Here is an 8,424-nt window from a genome sequence, read left to right as displayed (position 1 = left end):
ATTTAGCACATAGAAGTTTCTTTGAGCTATATGCTGATTTAATAATTCTTCGATCGTTATCTTTCTTCCCTTTATTTTGTATTGCTTGAGAGTTATGCGCTGATGCGATTAATAGTTTGAAGCTGGAAATGGATACAGGTTTGAGTTGGTGGAGATGTAGGATTTCATTTATCTGTCATTATCAGCTGCTTTATTTGTAGGATTATATCTGAGTTATTTATATGTTCTTGTTGCGTCCAGGAGTATTCGCGGCGGTAGAGATATATAAAATTTATCGTCTTAGCGTTGTACGAAAATCCGGCACGCAACAGATAAGTAGAGAGGGTTTAGCATTTATGAGACACCAAGATTTTTACGTGGAAAACCCCTGAAAAGGGGGAAAAACCACGGGGCCTAGCCCAGTTTGAATAAATCCACTAGTATTTGCAGTCGATTACAAATGAGGCCCTTCTTTGGGAGAAAGCTTTAACTTGATGTACATCTTATAGAGTACATTACATGACGTAAATACAGAGAGTCACTATTGACATGTTTGTTTGGTCGGCAGGGCCGTAATCGGTAGGAGACCTGGGGTCTGGACGACCGTTGTCTGGTGATGTAGGTCGGAAAGACTATAGTCTGCAGACAACGTAAGTCAGGAGGACCGTAGTCGGCGGGTGACAGAGGTCAGAAAGACTGTAGTTGCCTTGCGAGGGAGGTTGGAAAGACTGTGTCTGACGATGAATGTCAGAAGAACGGCGTCAGGTAGAAGTCCAACCATGGAAGGAAATCCATCTTCGCATAGATGTATAGAGGAGTCCGATAACTGGTAGAAGTCCGACGTCGGGTAAAAACTTGGCGGAGAGTGAATGTTCGACGTCGGGTAGAAGTCCGACGTCTGTTGGTGGCAGAAGGGAACTCCGGCTTCGCTTGGGCGGAGTTTTGGCGTTAAGAGGGAACTCTGTTATTAATTGGGAAGGATTTCAGCATCACGTGAAAGTTGTGCAGAATTCCTGCGTTTCCTTAAAATCCGGCAGAGTTCCGGTGTCTTCAAGCGGCGAGAAGAGCTTCGGCGGTGGTCGAGGAGTTTCTTCCTTCTCCTCCTTCTCTTCTTCTTCTCTCTCTTCCCTTGAGTCCTCTTTATGTAGAATGAGGGCTCTATTTATAATTTTTCTGGAGTAGTATAGCCCGTAAATAGGCGTGAGATCAGGGGCGAATTGGGAGTGTTTTGAATGGACGGCCTATATCGAATCTTTTGATTATGAGCCGTTCGTTGGGCATTTGAAGGCCTTAATGATGTCGGAATTCGGCGATCTTGGGCTCGTTGGATTCGTCTCGTCGAGCCGTTCGATTCTAGTATAAGCTCGTCAAAATTAGAGACCGTTTGGTAACTCAAATTGTAGTTTGAACCATCTAACAGCACTTTGAGCCCTTGATTCGGACTCATTTGGGCTCGGATTGGGTTGATCTTGGTGTCGTTGGGTTCATATTTTCGAGACGCTCAATTTGACTATAAACTTGCTGAAATCGGAGTTCGGGTGCTCCCGGAATTAATTTTTGAAGTTTACAACTAATTTTTGCCTCGAGATTCATGCCCGATTAAGCTAATTTTGTGATGCCATAACAGTTCTGATGAAGCAGAAACAAAAAATTTATAGTGATGGGGACGGTGATGGAAACAATGTAATATACATACAGATAAAATAAAACAAACTAGCATACAAAATGGAGTCGAGGAAAGCGAAAGGGGGCGAAGGGCCTTGTGGGGAATCCAGAAGAACGGTGACAATTATTTACTTATTTATTTTATTTCTATCCGTTCCCAGGATGCTTGGTTTGAGGGGACATGTTAATACAAGCTGTACACGTCAGCAGGGTCTCATTAATTGGTCTTAGTTTATTTCTCATTTTTTTTCCCAAAAAAAAAAGTTTATTTCTCATTTCTTGATGTATTAACTAATAGCCTGGAGGCTATATATAGATAGGCTGAGTTCTGTACAAGCATTAAACATAATTCCAAGTTACTTTTCCTCTTTTCTTTATCTCGTTTCCATCTTGGGCACACCGCTCACAGATACACCTCCGACAAGCTGCCGGCCAACTCGACGTCCAGCCTGCAGATCAACCTCGACCTGCTCCTATTCCCGCAACCGCCTTCGTCGCCGGTTCATCCGCTGCTCACCCACAAATCACCAACCCAGCTGTGGGCTTTCATCATCCCTCCTCATCTATCCATAAATCGAGCAAGAGCTCGTGAAACAATCTCTGCCAACTGCTTGCATCTTCTAAATTCTACCAACTCCACAATGATCTACGACATCATCTTCATCCCCATCATTTTCCTTATCAGTATCATCACCTACATCATCTGGTTAGTGTGGCATTACTCTGTTGTTGCCCCTCCCCTTCAGCCCGAATACAATGCCGAGACTGAATTCGACAACACTACGCTTAGTACTTGGCCTACGCTCACCTACACTGAAGCCAAGAGTCAGGATCCGCGAGCGGTCAACTCCATTTGCTGCTCTATTTGTCTTGCTGACTATGAGGAGGAGAAGCGCGAGGATAAGGCATTGAGGCTTCTGCCGGAATGTGGACATTTATTTCATGCAACATGTGTTGATTCGTGGCTATGGCGGCGACATACTTGCCCGGTGTGCCGATCGTCGATGGTGTATTTGGACATGCAGACCTCTTTAGCCGTGGTAAATCCAATTGATATTGAACAGGCTTAGATATATACAAATATGATACACATCTATAATGTATGATAGTAGAGTAATGTGTGCCGGTTTTACATAAAACATAAATATATAGGTTGGTTATTAGTTTATTAGCATGTTTGGTTGTGTGCTAAAGAATTAATGTTAAAAATCATCCTTGCAAAAATATTGTGATTTTTTTTTTTCAATTCACTTTCTTGTATGTGACTAAGAATAATTAATGTTTAACCATTATGTATGACTTGAGATTGATAATATTTTTATCTTATGATTTTTGTTTTTTTTCAAATAAATATAATATAATTATATATTAATGATCATTAAACTCAAGAAGCGAGAAGGACAATAATAAGATTAAAATTATCATTTTTTTTAATTATTTTGACAAACTTTATAATAAACATCTTCGCAAAGAAAAAAAAAACTGAGTTGATACATTCTAATTAATTTTGTAACATAATTAATATCAAAATTATTTTATTTAATTTGAAATTATTAAAACCTAAATTTTGATTAATTATTCATATGGCATATAATCAATCAGTAGGCAGCAATATTAATTACTGAACTTTTCTTAATTATTCGTTGTTAGAGATCGAAGATAGGTAAGAGGAGACGAGGGATCTAAGCATTCGGCCAGGGTGTTTGCCGCTTGTCAAAGTCGATGAGATGGTTCTGATGTAGTGGATCATCGGAAGATGCGACCTGCAAGAAGGATTTGGGATTTTCTCAATCCAGGGAAGAAGAAGAAGCTTTCCAAAGGGATAATATCATTCAATGGCCCTTTTCCTACTACAATGCACTCATATTTATAAAACTGAAAGAGTTTTCTAGAAACTAGATAAGATGTTCCTAAGGAGAACAATTCTAGCTTAAAATGCACCGCATCATTCTCCCCTTACGTAAAAAGAACAATTCTAATAATACACGAAAAAGGGAAGAATGATAACGATGGAAGAATTATTAAATCAGCATATAGCTCAAAGAAACTTCCATGTGCTAAATTAATATTTTTCATTTTATATTATTCTATTTTGGCATATGAGTGGAATATAGTATAGAATAATACATAATGAAAATATTAGATTAGCATATAAAACTTTAATAAGCTTGCCTGATTTAATAATCTTTATGTTATTTTTTAGATCATTTTTAGGAAAAAAATATTTTGTGCTGACACCGGACGACGTCCAAAAGCCAATTAGAATCTGTCACGTTATTATTATTTTTTTTATACCGATGCTGTGTATTGTTGCGTACTGATTGGCCTGTAAACCGTCCGGTGTCCACGCCAAATAATTTCTCAATTTTTAGGTTGTCAGAACTATTGCAAGGAGTAAGACTAAGAGAGCAACAAATGAACGCTGCACTCCCACCAACCTTCTTCCACCTACGAAGAGGTCGTTGTTCTGGTCTTCTGGATGGCTGATGACATCATGACAATGGAGATCAAAATTATTTCCTTGTTTGCTAGGTTTTTTTTTTTCTCCATATTTTCAATGAAAATTGTTTGCTAGTAGAATTATCCTAATGCCACCAGCCGAGCGTTCGGTCTTATTTTATTGTCATCTTTCTTGGAGGATCTTTTCATCATAGTTTTCAATATGGTAGGTATTGTGATAGACGAAGGAGCACAAAGGTCATGAGTTAAAGTTAGTGGGCTGACTTGTACTTTTCTCTGGTGGATGTTTAAGGACAATGTTAGGTTCAAGGTTTCCTATTTTGTGATATTCTATTTTTTAAAAACTAGTTCTAAACTCTACATGCTAGAGTTGGACGTAAGGTCCTCCATTTTCGGATTTTCCCTTTCAAACATGATATGTCATCCTTAAAATTACATTGTGGGTTTGATAAAGGTATCCATTTCGAGTAACCACCTCGAAAATTCAAGACAGCTATATAAAAACTAGATATTTTGTGAGTGCTATATAAACACAATTATAGCTAGCAACAAACTAGAAAGTTGTAAAGTCCATCGAGATGATTAAAATTGATGGCTTATAAATATAACTCAGATCATAAAAAACAAAGATATTACCAAAATACAGAGATCTGTGATAAACAAAGAAAAGAAGGAATTCGATGCAATTATTTTCTTTTGAATGATATGCAAATGCAATGACATATCATCTTTTATTTATGTTACTGCGTAAGGATAAAGATATTATAGATCATAAAAAATCAAAAGTTGCATACAGTTAAATGAAAGCTTGTCTTTCAATATTTTATTTTTAATTTATTATCAGTTAATTATATTCAAACTTCTAACAAATCATAAAATATTTTTAGAAATTTTTTCATAACTTCAAAACAAGATAAATATTGTATATACAATGTGAAATCTTTGTAACATCAATTATTATTTCTCATTTGATAATACTTTAGATGCATATAATTAAACGTATTTTCATATAATATTTTCTCTCTCATTATCTAATAATTCAAGAATGCATGATATTTAAAAATATAGCTAAAATTTAATGTGTGCATCATATGCATGTACATTTTGCTAGTCTGATTAAAAAATGTTATGGTATTGATCGGATCCTTACTAATGCAAGTTGCAAAGAGATTCAAATACTATACATAAGTTTCTTAAGAAAAATACTTACGCTATGACAAATATTTTATCAATGGATTCACTTAGTAACTATTTATGCAACTAGGGCTGAAACATAATAATATAAGAAATTATGTAAACTAAACTAACCTCTAGCAATACAATAGTAAGTATTTTTCTTAACCAAGAAGAGGCTAACAGTGATGAAAGTTAATGCTTATGGTAGCTGAGCAGGCATAACATTATTAGATCTCCAAAAAATGGTCATACATCATGTTGGCTTCCATCATTCCTTGGAAAGATCCTCCAAGATTTGCATGCTCTCACACGAGTAGTCATCTTGGGTAGAAAATAAACAAAGATGGAAAACAATATTTTCAATGTGTAATGCGATATACAAAAGTTCCTTTGAGAGTTATGTACTCTCTTCCTTATGTAATTATCACAGCTCAACCCAACCAAACAAGTCCTACATTATTGAGTCGTGACAGACAAATTCTAAGATCTAATTTTTAAAATATTTCAAAATTATTTTTTCAATTTAAACTTTAAAATCAACTATAGCCTAAAGAGATACTAAAAACATCTATATTATTGTAAATAAACAAATCCACAAGACCTCTTTTTATTTCATCAAAATGTGTCAATATTATAATACATGGCTACATAATAGAGAACATAGCAAAATAAAAGCTAATCATGATTGTACAAAAATCAAAATAGAGAAATATCTATAAATACAGATTAGATCAAGAACAATTAATCAGCAAGCTCCTTTCCTTTTCCAAATCCTAAAAATTAGAATCAAAATTATAGTGAGCATAAATAGCTCAGCAGATCTCAAGCACAAACCTAAATTTCCATAATAAAATTATTAACCATTTTCAACATATTTAAAAAACAGTTAAAAATGTAATTTATTTATTTTATTTCTTTTATCTTTAAATTAATATCATCTGCAAGCTTTCACAATCCATCTAAGTGCACTTTATTATTTTATTTGTATAAACAATAATTTTTAAATTATTATCATCAATAAATAAAAATGATTTATTTTTTAAATTGAATAACATATTTATGATATTTTTATATAAGTAAAACATGATAAAGTTTTTTTTTTTTGGGACATTTAAAAACATGATAAAGTAGCTTGAGGTGTTATTCACTGTCTCTGTCTTAACAGTAATGTTTAGATATTTTGTTGATTAAAATTGTAAAAAAAGAATAATCTTGAGACTAATTACCAATAAAAAAGCGAATAATTAATCATATAATTACGGATCAAATGAGATTTAGTTACCTGCCTAATCAACTTTCTAAATAATACAGGTGATCTGTACAGCTTTTTAATTGGACCAACAATTTTTATAATATGTATTTATTTTTAGATAAAACAAAGAAATTAATTAAAGAAAGATGACAATAAAATAAGACCGAACGCTCGGCTGGTGGCATTTGGATAATTCTACTAGCAAACAATTTTCATTGAAAATATGGAGAAAAAAAAACCTAGCAAACAAGGAAATAATTTTGATCTCCATTGTCATGATGTCATCAGCCATCCAGAAGACCAGAACAACGACCTCTTTGTAGGTGGAAGAAGGTTGGTGGGAGTGCAGCGTTCATTTGTTGCTCTCTTAGTCTTACTCCTTGCAATAGTTCTGACAGCCTAAAAATTTGGAATGAAATTAATTTGGGCGGTGGACAACCGGATGGTTTACAGGCCAATCAGTACGCAAACAATACCACAGCAATATATAAAAAAAAAAATTATAATAACGTGACAGATTCTGATTGGCTTTTGGACGTCGTTCGGTGTCAGCACAAAATATTTTTTTTCCTAAAAATGATTAAAAATAACATAAAAGATTATTAAATCAAGGCAAGCTTTATTAAAGTTTTTATATGCTAATCTAATATTTTCATTATGTATTATTCTTGATACGGCATCACAAAAATTATCTTGATTCGGGCCACGAATCTCGAGGCAAAGCTAGTTGGAAAACTTCAAAAAATTAATTTTTGGGAGCACCCAAACTCCGATTTCAGCGAGCTTACATTCAAAATGAGCGGTCTCGGAAAATACAAACCCCAACGACACCAAGATCAACCCAATCCAAGCCCAAATGAGTCCGATTAAGGGCTCAAAAGCGCTATTGGAAAGGTTCAAACAGCAATTTGAGTTACCAAACGGTCTTCGCGATTTTGACGAACTTATACTCGAATCGAACGGCTCCGACGAGACATCCAACGAGCCAAGATCGCTGAATTCCGAACATCATTAAGGCATTCAAATGCCCAACGAACGGTGCATGATCAAAGGATTCCAGATATTGGCCGTCCATTATCAAAACACTCCCAATTCGCCCCTGATCTCACGCCTATTTACGGCCTATGCCACTCCAGAAAAACTATAAATAGAGCCCTCATTCTACACCAAAGGGGCTCAAGTGAAGAGAGAGAAGAAGAAGAGGAGAAAGAGGAAAAAAAGATTCCTCACCTTCTGACCACGCCGGAGTTCTTCCTGCCGCCTGAAGACGCCGGAACTCACTTGCCGGATATTGGGGAGAACGCCCAAGTGAAGCCGGAGTTCTCCTCTGCCACCAAAGACGTCAAACTTCTACCCGACGTCGGACCTTCACTCTTCGCCAAGTTTCTAGCCGACGCCGGTTATCGGACTTCGCTGGACGTCTATGCGAAGATGCATTTCTTTCCATTGTTGTACTTCTACCTGACGCTGTCCTACTGATCTTCGTCGTCAGACTACAGTCCTTCTGACCTCCGTCGCCAGCCGATCGACTACGGTCCTCCTGACTTATGTCGCCCGCCGATTACAGTCTTTCCGACCTCCATCGCCCGCCGACTACGGTCCTCCTGACTTACGTCGCCCGCCGACTACAGTCCTCCGTCGCCAGCTGACTACGGTCCTCCTGACCTACGTCGCCCGCCGACTACGGTGCTTCCGACCAAACGAACATGTTAACAATGACTCTTTGTATTTACATCATGTGATGTACTCCATAAGATGTACATCAAGTTAAGGCCTTCTCCCAAGGAAGGGCCTCATTTGTAATCGACTGCAAATACTAGTGGATTCATTCAAGCTGGGTTAGGCCCCGTGGTTTTTCCCCCTTTTACAGTGGTTTTCCACGTAAAAATCTT

This window comes from Dendrobium catenatum, unplaced genomic scaffold (assembly GCF_001605985.2).
Source record: "Dendrobium catenatum unplaced genomic scaffold, ASM160598v2 fragScaff_scaffold_1347, whole genome shotgun sequence".
Taxonomy (NCBI): domain Eukaryota; kingdom Viridiplantae; phylum Streptophyta; class Magnoliopsida; order Asparagales; family Orchidaceae; genus Dendrobium; species Dendrobium catenatum.
The sequence above is the reverse complement of the archived record's forward strand: the minus strand, read 5'-3'. Positions refer to the sequence as shown.